General features: G+C 44.3%; 1 long non-coding RNA gene across 4 annotated transcripts in view; it reads right to left on the bottom strand.

The window, feature by feature from the left end:
* LOC113459080 (uncharacterized) overlaps positions 1-12,800 on the bottom strand; it is a 187,872-nt gene that overhangs the window by 158,882 nt on the left and 16,190 nt on the right. The gene's annotated exons all lie outside the window — the stretch shown is intronic.

Below are 12,800 nucleotides of genomic sequence, written 5' to 3'. Positions count from 1 at the left end.
GGGAGTCACCAGGGAGCAGCACAGGGCTCACTTTTCGCTGCAGAGCACATCTGGCTTTCTCATCCATGGACACCACAGCTTGACCTGACCATTGAACTACCTAATGCAACAAGCCCTCTGTAATCAGCAGCTGTGGAAACTAATAGCATAATTCTTTCCATTTTCAATTCAGTTTGAGAGACTTTAATGAAATCTGATGAGGGACAATGTAGCCAGCCATGAATTTATGCATGAAGCACATTACCTGCACTGCAGTCATGCCTTGTGCCAATACTCCTACAAATCTGCTACCAGAGAAACTTAAACACCTTCTAAGGGTATCTGGACACTACCAGACCATGCAGGGCAAGTTATGGCTGTGTGTTCTGAGTTGCTCTTTCACTATAGTTCACCTCCCTGCTTAGTTGGCATATATGGTGTTGGACCTTCTCTGTAAAATGCCTAAAAAGGATGCTACTTCCTTGGTTTTTAGTGGATTTCTAGGCAAAGTTCCACCTCAAGCCAGAGTTAGGACCCTGATCTTTAGCAAATACTTGTATCTTCTTGTTCAGGGCTTACTGAGTTGCTTGGGACACATTCCCATGCTGCAGTTCCTGCTTTGCTGCAGGCGTAGGTGGGAGTTTGCTGGCTTTCCCGAGCCTGGAGCCTGTGCCCGCCAACCCCAGGGCATGCAGGGCCCTTCACCCCCATCAAGCTTCATCTTGCCCATCCACTGCTCAGCCTTGCCTAACCACAGTGAGCTGTTTCCTGCCTTCTGAGAAACATTTCATGGAACTGGAAAAGTTTTATCACTCTATTTTTCTGAAGGAAGTTTTGGTTCTCAGGTAAGTTTTCTTTCCTAAAATCTAAGTCACATATACATCCCCCCACAAGAAATCCCACAGTAGGGATGTAGGAAAAATTGGGTTTTGGTTAGCAAAACCTGTTGTCACACACACCCTACTATCAAAAGTCCTGAAAGGTACTGATGGAAATAGCTGCTTTTGGAGCATATGTGCCTATCAGAAAGCCTCAGCTTCCAATGACCACACACCAAAAAACCAAAAAAAAAAAAAAAAAAAAAAAGGCAAAACCCAAAAACCCACCCAACAAACAAAGGTTTCTGAGTTGCTTTATGTTCTGAACCAAGCCAAGAGACAGGGCTGGTGAGTGAATCACAGCAGAGTGCAGCTCACAGGCTGTGCCCCAAAGACGCTTCCAGGCGCTCCCTCCTCCCACCTGCTGGAGCTGCAGCTCCCGAGCTGTGCCCTCTGCTGAGCTGCCAGGGCCACTCTGTCCCCAGAGGGGATCCCCACCACCGGCAGGACAGATGCCACCAGTCACATCCATTCCCCGTGGCACAGCCAGGCTGTCAGCCCCGGTGACAGCTCTGCTGTGATGGCTCTCACAACCAGTGCCCAGAGCACAGCCAGCACTGCTGAGTGTGGACAGAGGGCTGGGCCTGCCTCTGCAGTCACAGCAGCAACTTTCTTATGGTTAAAAAGCTTTCACTCCATCTTCCAGGCCTGTTTTTTCTATTTTCCCATGTTTGGTTTTTTACTTTTCACATAAAAACCAACCTATCTTTACTGCTAACTATACATGCAAAGCCCTGGGACTGGACTATGGTTCCCAGAGGAGAGCACTGGAAGGCAAAAACAGGGAGACAAACTGTATTAATATGGTTTCTGTTTTGCACAGGGGCTCCACCCTCTCTTTCAAGACCATGCATTCAGTTAATGAGAAACAGGGTATTCCCACCCCTCGTGCACAATCCCCTTTTTATTTCATACACAGAGAGGAATTAAGACATGAGACTTTCTCAACCACTTCCCACAAGAGCTGTCTCTGGCTTTGACTTTGATAATCCAGCTTGACTGATCTTTCCCTGGCAGTGGCCCTGGCGTCAGTAGCCCAAGTGATGGATGGGCTTTACAGCTCTAACAGCCTTTGGGATAGCTGGTTGAAGAGAAGTGCCTAAAACCAGCAATTTATGCTTTCTCATGTTCCTAAACCACAGGATGTTTATAGGGACCTTTTTTTCTTTAGTGGTGGCTTTGAAACAGGAGCAAAATAAAAATGGTGAGACTCTCAAGTAGCTGTGCTGCACCCACTGCTAGATGAGACTGAATTATATGACTGGGAAGCAGCAGTGGATACCCAAATTTTGCATCATCCCAAATTCCTGATGACATTGGCTCATACTCTGCTTCCTAGTTTCCCTCCTTTATCTGCATTTTAACTCCAATCTCCTGGGCCAGGTGTGACAGGAGTGAATGCTATTGTCTGCAGGTACAAAATGAAGGTAGGAGACAGTGGAAGACAAATAGCTCAGCTGCCACAAAAGACAGGGAGGCATCAATGCAGTCTCTGTGCATCCTGGAAAGATGAACACCAGTAATTTTAAGCAGTTAGAGACATCACAGTTGTCAGGTCACTGTTTCAGATAAACTCATATTCTGCTCAATCTTTCCCAAGTTATCTCTGCCATCAGAGGATCTGTGATCACTTGGGTAATGTAACAATGGCTGAAACTTTAAATGCAGTCAGATTGATAGGGCCCATTAAGATGCTCATCACAAGCTACTAAAAACCCACTGATTTATGGCGAGCAGCAGGAAAGTTTCCTCACAGGCAGTTATATTTTTCTTCTTCAGCTTTCAGAGCTGCTTTTGTAGAGGTTTCACTGTTTAAGCACTTAGAGCTTAATGAATACTCAGACAATTGTCTGATGTTAAGCTCCCTGGATGCCAGCGATGACTGAGGTTGAAGATAACTTAGAAAAGAGCCCAATAGCAAACGGTGAGCACCAAGGCTCCTACTGATAAACACAATTGCTTTGTGCCCTTCAGAGCTTAAATTCGTGACCAAGTTACCACAAAATGAATGCAAATGCACTTCAGATGACCTCAGCAACTTGCTGTGTATACAGTCTTAACCCTTAACAAAGAGAGAGGGATCCAAGTGACACAGACATGCTTGCACACAGCAGCAAATGTAAGGCAGAGCCAAGCTGAACACAGCCCCAAACACCCTTCAAAGCCAGGATTAGGAAAAAAAAATGTTCATTTGCTTCTTCCACACTGATACAGTATCCAAGGCAGAAACAGAGAGTAGTCCAAGATATTTCTGTCTGACATAAATGTAATATTTAATATCTTGGAGGTGTAGACCTGTGTTGGCTCTCCTGGAGGTTAATAACCAGGAGATTCTGAGCAGACAAGCAAAAGTGAGCTGTCTCAACACCTGAGAAATGTTGGGACTGATACACAGCTGTGTTTCATCAAGGAATGTGACATCCAACCTACTTTCTCATTATAAAAGCAGCAGGACTATGTTTTTAGGAAGATGACAGTTTCAACATTCTTCGTACTTGAGGACTTTCCCAACTATCACTTTACCATAGAGTAAACAGATGTACCAAGGTAAATTCAGGTAAAGAGTGACTCAGGATTTCTGAGGCATCATCAAGTGCAAACAAGACCTTTGAGATCAATTACTGGCTGCTTAAAGTAAAACAGAACTGACAGATGCACTCAGTGTCACAGGGCAGTCACCTCTTTCTCTTTAGAGGGGATTGTTCCTGGAGATCAGACCTATGAAAGTGGCATCTTCACAGAAGTGATCTGCAGCCATTTCCTCACAATACATAAGGAAGGTAACTGTTCTTGGTTGTCGCTCCATGTGCCCCATTTCCTCTGGGAATTGTCCCATTTCAACCAGGAGAAAACCACTAACATACTGAGTTCCTATGAATTTTGAGAAATCTGGGAGGCGAACAGAGCAAGAAGTCTCTGCTGGTGCCTTGCTAAGGGAAGAACTAATAAACTGAGCTTTCCCAAAGAACACCCAGAAGGATGTGTTAGAAAGCATATTTCAGGTTCTCTCTTCCTCTGTGATGCTCCCTGATGTTCTCCAAGCAGCTAAGATCCTGTCTTGTGGGACACTTCCTGCCCATGACCACTTGTGCCAGCCTTGCTGGGCTTGGCTTTTAAAGATTCTCTGCCTTTACCCAGAGCTTGGGGGCAGCTCTGGATTCATAGTTCACAGTTTGTGATTTTCTTCTCACAAGAAGCAGCAGTTCCTGAAATCCTCTACTGGCTTTCAAAGGGGACTTTTTCTCCTCATTGCTTGCAGTGCCTGACACCCTCTCAAGTCAATTTGTTCCTGTAAATGTTCAGGGACTCCTCCAGCTTCCTAGAGTGCCCTGGGCTCTCATCTGCAGGATCCCTTTGGAGCAAGTCTGGAGGACCCCCAGCTAACCAGCCACTTCCCTGCCATGCTGGGGGTTTGAGTCAAAGCCTGACTGGGCAGGAAGCTGAGTCCTGGTTTCTGCAGGCCTGCAGAACAGCTCATCTCCACACTATGTGAGAGAGAAACTCCTAAACCTTTGTTCACAGTGAGTGGCAGCTGACACTCCTCATATCACAGAGAAGAAAGGGGAGGATGGAAAAATGTTTGCCTCCCAGCTCTTACTGAGGCTTTAGAACGAAAACTTTCCTTGGGGGCTGGTTCTTCTCCAACTTTCTACATTGCTCCTTTGAAGCATCCTGCCCTTACATCCCTTTGAAAATAAGGGGTACAGGTAGTTTTAGTGGGTAAGTTATAGTCTTCCCCAGGCAACTAAGATAACTTCAGACAATCCAAGTGAGAATCCTTCCCATCTCTTTTATGGAATGACCCTGAGAGACTGGAAACACTGAAGCAGCCTAACAGTAGGATACTGTACCAGCACAATATCAAAGCCACTGAAACAGAAGTTCCCCAGATTTTCCAGTACTCCCTTGTTGTTCAAAGACTTCTACTCCATCAAAGCTCAAACTGTTGCAGGACCAACAGATCACGTGAGAGGCATCAGAGGATTATTAATTTGAAAGAAATGGGTGGAAAGTGTGTCAAGCACGCCCAATCTTTGAACTGGGTACTTTAGAAGATCATTGCAAAATAAAACACAACTGCACATTCATTTCTCTTTAGGAAGAACATATTGCACAAAGCCACAAAAGCTACATGACCTTCATGTGAAGGAGAACAGAAAGACCAATCTTCATTCATTGAAAATTGACTTGGAAAGGCAACAAAGCAATGCCAGTTTCCACCAGCTGACGATACGACCAAATGTCTGCAATGCTCAGAAGATGAAACTGTAAGGCCTATTCATTGCAAACCCTTCTGGGCATACGGTAATCAGGGAGAAATTTCTTTCCAGAGATCATTATGGTGAAAATAGAAGTCCATGATTTTGGCCTGCAGTGGAGGGTGGCATCTATTAACTGCATCTGGCTGCAGAAAATCCTACAATCTGTGCTTCTGTCTGGTAGCTTGTGTTTATCTACAGCATCACCTTTACTGTGTTGTCTCCAAATCCCTGTGCAGAAGACAGGCCAAGAGCAGAACAAATAATTTTTCCATTGCCACTGTCTGGTCCAGCAGCACTGACAAGAGGGATCCATGCCTTGTGCCCATTTTGGCACCTCATGGGAGAGACAGAACTCAGTGCCTCAGAACTGAAGGTTGCTGTTAATGCACCCTTAAAGGATAATGGCACTGGCCATCTGCCTAGAGCCCACAGCACAGGCAGGGCTCTGTTTAGGATCATTTCCTTCCAAAAGTGAAAGAGGATGCTCTGTTTTCTACAGTGACATGGAGACATGAAAGGGGATTTTTATCTTTGTAGAAAAGCCCCACAGCTCCTGTTTGTAGCAGATGCCAAAGGCACAAATGATGAGCATCCCTCCCATCCCACCTCTAGAACACCCCAAATCTTGGCAGCATCGCCACTGAAGTCATATCCAGCATTTTCCCTCTAAGACACTTATAGGACTTTATATTGGTGACACTAATGCTGGTCTAACATTCATGAACGGAGAAACAAAGATATAAGAAAACCCCCATATATATGACTGGTATTCAACTACCCAGCAGCCAACAAACAAAAAACCCACCTCCAAAAAAAACCTCCAAATCACCCAAAAAAAAAAAAAAACACAACCAAGAACAAACAAACAAGAAAAAAACATCAAAAAACCCCAAACATACAATAAAATCCCCCCAAAACCAACCAAACAAAAAACCAACCAAACAAAAAATTCCATCTAATTGAATGCCTCCTAGATCTCTTATCTGCACTGGAAAAACTCTTGGCAAGAAAATACCACTGGCCAGATCCCATAAAATTGCACATGAGAGAATTCTGATAGCCTCCAGTTTGGATAAGGAAATCACAAGCAAAGAGATATTTTGTAACCAGAATTCCCACACACACAAACATTCAGCACAGGATAGTCATAACAGCAGAAGGAAACAGATTTGTAAAGGTTTTTTTCTATTAATAAAAGTAGCCAGTATATTTCCTCACACTTATAGCAGCACAGGGCCCAGTGGCACAGAAACCCTCCTGTTCCCAGTTTTTAGGTGAACTGAATGCTGGCTGAGTCCAAGACTGGACTGAAAAGTCAACTTTGTTGTCTCTAGCTGTGAGTCTGCCCATGTCCATCAGCTCCATAAGTCATTCCCAACTTAGTCCTTTTTCTTTAGTTTACAAGTTAATTAGCAGCAGGCTGAAAAAAGAAAGGGTCTTTTCTTGTGGATAAAGAGATGCCAAACTTCCTAAACTCCAGGGGAGAGAGGACAGCAAATTTGTGATTAACCTTGACTCCAATGCCTGCAGAAGAGCCCTGGGTACAGAACAGCATTGACACAACCTGTGCTGCCCAAAGGATCCCAACAGCCATGTTCCAGCTGCTGTGCACACTCCTCAGAGGTCAGAGCACACCAGGGAGGCTCTTTTGGTGTTTCTACAGCAGGAGCAGCAGGGAAGCAGACATTAACCCCCCACCTGCACCTCCAGAGGTATAAGCTGTAGCACACAGAGCATCCATGGTCTAGAAGGCTGTTGTGAGGCAGAAACAGTAAATTACAGGTGGCAGGGTAAGAAAGGTCTGAAGCTGGGAAGGCTCTGCCAAACACACTGGTGCAGGACAGGCTTGTGGAGGGCAGATCCGGCTACAAGTAACACTAGCTAGCACATACCTAGAATACACATCAAAAACCCTGGTGTGCTCAAGGAGGAATGTCCAAACCAGGCACAGAGTTCACAGCAGCTGAACCCTTCCACCTCTGAGTCCATGGGCTCTTCCCTGGGGGCCTGAACTCAAATACCTCTGAGGTGGAAGACAGAAAAAGGCTTGGCTGGGTGGATGTTGCTTGGACAGCCTCACCCCTGGGCAGGGGACGGCCAGAGCTGCAGCCAGCAGCACTCTACAAAAGAAGCCTTTGAGAGTGACCTCCCAGCTTCCCTGGCCTTCAGCAAGGCTGTGAGCCCAGGAGACACCAGACTGAGTCACACTCACATCTGGCCTCTCTGCTCACCAGGACTGACCTTGGGTTTTAAGTCATCACACCTTGAAAGTAACCTCTGCTCCAAGGCGACCCATCTGACTTGCAAAAGGTGACACAAAAAAAAGATGGATAAGTAAAAAGTGGCAGGCATGAAAGAAAGAAAAAATATTAACAAAGAGAAGAAAGGGAAATATGGAACAGAGCAATCTTCTACTCTTCATTCATGTCATGTTCTGGCACACTTCATAGCTTTCCTCTGTGCAGCCCCCACATGAATGCAGACAGAACAGAAATCAGGTGCTGGGCACAAGCACTGGAGTGAAGTGTGACACTGAGTGCCCTGCAGCCACCCCCTCCTCTTCTACACTGCCTGACCAGGGGGCAGGGGCTCTGATGCCCACTGTAATTAAGCCCTGCTCATATTTTCTCCCTAGGAACTGTCATAATTAAGTCAATGAATTATGGATGTGTTACTTAACTGAGACTATGAACCAGCTTGTAAAGAATTCACTGGAAGTCTCAGTCTTGCATTACAAAAAGGAATGTGACATTCAAGAGCAGTATCATTAGCAGCATGGCAGGGTCATGCCTGCACTCCTGAGTTCTCCAAGCCTACAGATTTCTTTGAGCAGAAGATTTCCTACAGATTTCTTCTTCAGAAGAAGTGACAGGATCAGGTCTAGGGCATTAGTGTCTTCCTTCCTCGTTAGGTCATTGAAAACTCTCTGTGCTCCCAGAACTCTCACGATTTACAACATTGCTCCAAGCAAATGCTTTGGGTGGGTGGGGGCTCCACACACGTTTAAAAACAAGGAGCTTCATGGCTATGGGGAGGTTCCTCTGAAGACCATGCCCAGTGCTAGTTCAGCAGTGACTGGCACAGAGACAGGCCATGTCCCAGCTGTATTTTCTCAGAGCATCTGCACAGAAAGATATGGAGAGAAAAAGAGTCACATCTGCCAGGTAATACTTTAAAATGCTATTTCTCATACAGTCATTGCTGTAAAGTGCCAGGGAAATAGGGTCTTCAAATGAAACAGTTCCCAGACAGAATCTGTCCAAGGCAGTACAACACATTTACTTTTAGATTTTTGTTTTGATTAATAACACTCAGTAACCAAATAGAGCCAGAGATTAATCATCACACAGATCTCGTTAAGATAATTATTAAAGGATAAAGCACAAAGCAGCCTTCATTTGAACATGACTCTTCTTCCCATCTACTTTCAGATTAATACTGAGCCACAACTTTTTTCATATGAAAGAGCACTGTACCCTTCTCTCTCTCTAAATATCATTGATCTATCTAGAATAGAGAATGCAGCACAACTGGTCTTTGTGTTTGAAGTCCCAGGTTACATACTCAGTTCCTGCCCTGTTTCTGAAATCAGCTGTGCCAGTAACACTCTTTTTGGGTTAGACTCTGTCCTTTGGAGCCCCAGAGCAGGACAACAGTCTAACCAGTGTGAGCAAAGGTGGTGTGGTGTATCCCATGGTGTTCGTCCCATTTTTTCCAAAATCTCCAGAAGGCATTCTGTTGCTAACAAACAGATTGTGACTCACTGAGACAGTCAAAATTACATTCCTGTAATTTCCATCTTTACTTCACTCATTCAAATCCAGCCTGTTGTGGCTTGCCCATCTTCTGTTTGGCAAATCCTCATGGCTGTCCTCATATGGCAGTAGAGTATGTTTGAACATCAGCTCAAAATAAGTTCTAGCCAGGACAGTGTTAGACCAGTTTCTTTAGGTGGTGACAAGCAAAATTAAGTAAGAACCTGAAATATCAGTGTCTCCTCAAAATCAGTAACAGAGTCTCAAAGAAATGAAAAGCAAGAGCTCAAGCCCAGGAACGTGAGGACAAAGAGGAGCCCCAAGTCACCACAACATCCGTGCATTATCAAAAGCACCCTCTAGAGGTGCTGTAAAGTCCCCAAAGTGTGGGATGCAGTCCCTGCTCTGCCCAGCTGGGAATGAGAACACACCTAACAGGCTGCCAGAGCTGGGCAGTGGCTCTGGGTCCAAATGTGCTATGAGTGAAATTTAACATCCCAGTTTTCATGCCATATATTGTGATATTTAGACTCCAAGAACATCAGCAGATCACTCAGGAGGATGCCACAGGGCCTGGATCTCCTTTCCTAAAACATAAACTGCTTCCAGCCAACAGAAGGGGAGGACAAGCATTGCTAGGGGTGGTTGGGAGCTCAGACACTGCTAAGACATGGCAATATTTCAGTGTCTACTCTTTCATTCATGCAGTTATTGAGCACAGTATTAGAATATGAGGTTTTTAAGAAGACATCTGTTTGGTTTTAAGGACCACAGAATTCATAGAACGTATTTAAGCTGCTTTATTATTTTTTTCCTCCCAGCTGCTTACAGGGCTCTGCCCACACTTTACTACCACACCTGACATGGAAGCTTTCCCAGCTTCACACAGTAGCTTTCACTGGACAGTGCAGTCAGAGAAAAACAAGTTATCTAACTTTCCTAATTAGCATTTTAGATAGGACTGACTTGGGCCAAGCAGCCATTGCTGATTCCTGCCTCTGGCTCCAAGCAGTCCTGCAGAAACTTCATTACCTCACTGCCCAGCTTTGCTCTCACATCAGGAGATGTGCTCTGTCCCAGGAGAGCCTTACTTAGAGGATCATAGTCCTGAAACTCCTTGCAGATGCTCTGCTCCTCTCAATTAACCTGCCCTGGAGGATTACTGACAGGCAGAACAGAGAGTAGAAATCAAAATGGTGCAAAAAAACCTGGTTTCAAAGAAATAAGTACCCCAGAAATTACTTGGGTGTTCATGCTGAAAGTACTAAAAAACCAATTTTGACCAAATAACTGCATTTCAAAAGAGTCTTTGTGAAACTGAAACAGCCCAGATAACACGCTCAGCTTGATTTAATTTTCCTAGGACTCTGATGAGTTATATTCTTAGGTAAAGGCAGTCTGTGATCAGCTTGGTTTTCTTTGTTCCTTTGTAGGTTCCCAAAAGAACATTGCCTTAAATGTCTGAGGATCTTGGCATTTAGAATTGTAGAATCAATATCAGTAGATTTTGTAGATCATTCTGTGTTGTAAGGGACTTCAAAGGATCATTGAGTTCAACCCCTGGCCTGCACAGGACACCCCAACAATCCCACCCTGTGCCTGAGAGCATTGTCCAAACATTCCTTGAACTCTGACAGGCTTGGTGCAGTGACCACTGCCCTGGAGAGCCTGTCCCACTGCCCAACCAGCCTCTGGGGGAAGAACATTTTTCTAATATCCAACTTAAACCTCCCCTGACACAGCTTCATACCATTCCCTTGGGCAACTTCAGCATTTTCAACAGCATTGCTTATCTGCCTGCTTTCCTAATCTAAATGGCATTCATGAAGCAGGTTCTCTAACATCCGTTTGCAATTTCTCGAGAGTAAACACACCAGAAGCTGCTAAATGTTCCCTCTCTCCCCATCACACACTCTCAGCTATACTTCACATTACAGAAAATGCTATGTTTACATAACATATTCTTTGGGTTACAGATTGCATTACTGTGCTCCTGGTACAGCCTGCCCAGGACCTTTCAGCATCCAGCTCTGTTCTCTTTTGCACATAACTTGGCTAAGTTTTAGCTCCTTGTGTTGCAATTTTCCATAACAGGCAACTACTTCAAGCTGGATTTTTAAGCTATTTCTAATCTTATATCCACGAAAATAAATGTTTTTTACAGCCTAAACCCCTCTCCCATGACACCTAAGCCACACAAGTAAGAAAGACTCCTGTCCACATGTTTGAGTTTGGGAACAAGATTTGTGACTTGGGAGCACTCCCCAAGGCACACAGCTGTAATAGGTTGACATTTTCCTTGCTTTCCTTATTCCTCTTGTTGCATATTTTATCTTGTGCTTCTCAACATGAGATAGAAGAGAGGAAATATAATCCATTGCAATGATTACTCATCAAAGTCTGGGAATTTTGCAAAGGACTAAATCAGTTCTGAAGAACCTTAAAATGCTCCATATATTGGCATCACCCCCTCATGGAGCTGTTCCCCTTATGGAGAGGAATCATAGAATGGTTTGGGGTGGAAGGGACCTTTAAAAAAATCATCCCCTCCAACCCTCTGCCATAGCCAGGGTTATCTCTCAGTAGATGAGGTTACTCAATGCCTCAGATGAGCAAATAAATCTAATCAATCAATCAATTTATAAACTGTAATTTTTATATATAGTTATTCACTGCTCTGCAGATACATCTCAAGTCTCCATCCTGTTTTCAACAGTGCCAATTCTGCATTGCCTTACTCAGTGGAATTTTATTAAAAAGGAGAAAAGAAAGACACCCTCCTGTACACTCTAGGAGCTGGTAATACTCATTTTAAGCTATGACCTGAAATCTGAACCTTGATATCCAGAAGATATTCACCTTTTAAGCTACAGTTTAGTTCCCTGCTTACAACTCATTCTTTAATGCAAATACAATTTGATGGTATCTGGTGCATAATTCAATGATGTGGCTAAAGTCTCAGTCAACTCTTCTCAGAATAAATGTTGCCATTTAAGATGTGGCAATCAAGCTTGTAAAGGGAAGGAAAGAAATGTCACTTGCAACCCAAGTGGTTCTGTTAACAAGCTGGGTTCCTGCTTCAGGTTTTTGTCTGATAAAGCCACTTATCTGATGCTATGAAAGGTCACAAGTAGCTGTTGGAACAGTGGAAAGTCCAAAGAAGGTATTTTTGCCATTCTGCAACTTTTGTTTAAAGTTTTAGTTGAATCATTATTTCAGTTCCTGGAGCTGAGTAATTTCGTCTGCCCGGCACAGGAACACGCACAGAGCAGCTCTGCACCACAGAACAGGCCTGGGGTGAGCAAACCACCTCCATCCTACAGGAGAATTTCCCTGGGTGTGGAAATACAATGAGCCTCTCCACTCATCTCAAGATGGTTTTGTGAGGATGCAGAGCTCTCTTGGTGGGAGAATTACATTCCTCATCAAAGCTCTCACCCAGCAGATCCCAGGGCAAAACCTCAAGCCTTTTCCTTGGTCCCACTGCACAGACAGAGCCTCACAGAGGGGCCTTGCACATTTTAAATGTGCTGCTACAAGGAGAAGGGTTTAGATATGACCAACTACTGTCAAAGGTATGGAGACTCAGAATCAGCCTTCTGTACTAAAATCATCTGCCTCTGGCACATCTGTCAACACCCTTTTATAGAGGCCAAGTAAAGAATTCATTAAAAGACATATCAACTCTCTGAATTTGCTTCCACAACTGTTTCAGTATGGCATGCACATGCCATTTGTTGAAATATCATAAGACCTTGTAAACCACAAGCATTACTAAAATATTTTTTCCCACTTACACTCCCTCCCCCTTTTTTATATCAAGTCTATTTAAAACCTTTTACTAAAGATCCAGATTCTCCCACCGAAAGCAAGTGCAACTTGTCTGGAAATAGACCTTCTCTGTGCCTCAAAAAGCACCTGGAGCA

Source organism: Zonotrichia albicollis, chromosome 12 (genome assembly GCF_047830755.1).
Source record: "Zonotrichia albicollis isolate bZonAlb1 chromosome 12, bZonAlb1.hap1, whole genome shotgun sequence".
Taxonomy (NCBI): Eukaryota; Metazoa; Chordata; class Aves; order Passeriformes; family Passerellidae; genus Zonotrichia; species Zonotrichia albicollis.
The sequence above is the reverse complement of the archived record's forward strand: the minus strand, read 5'-3'. Positions and strand labels throughout refer to the sequence as shown.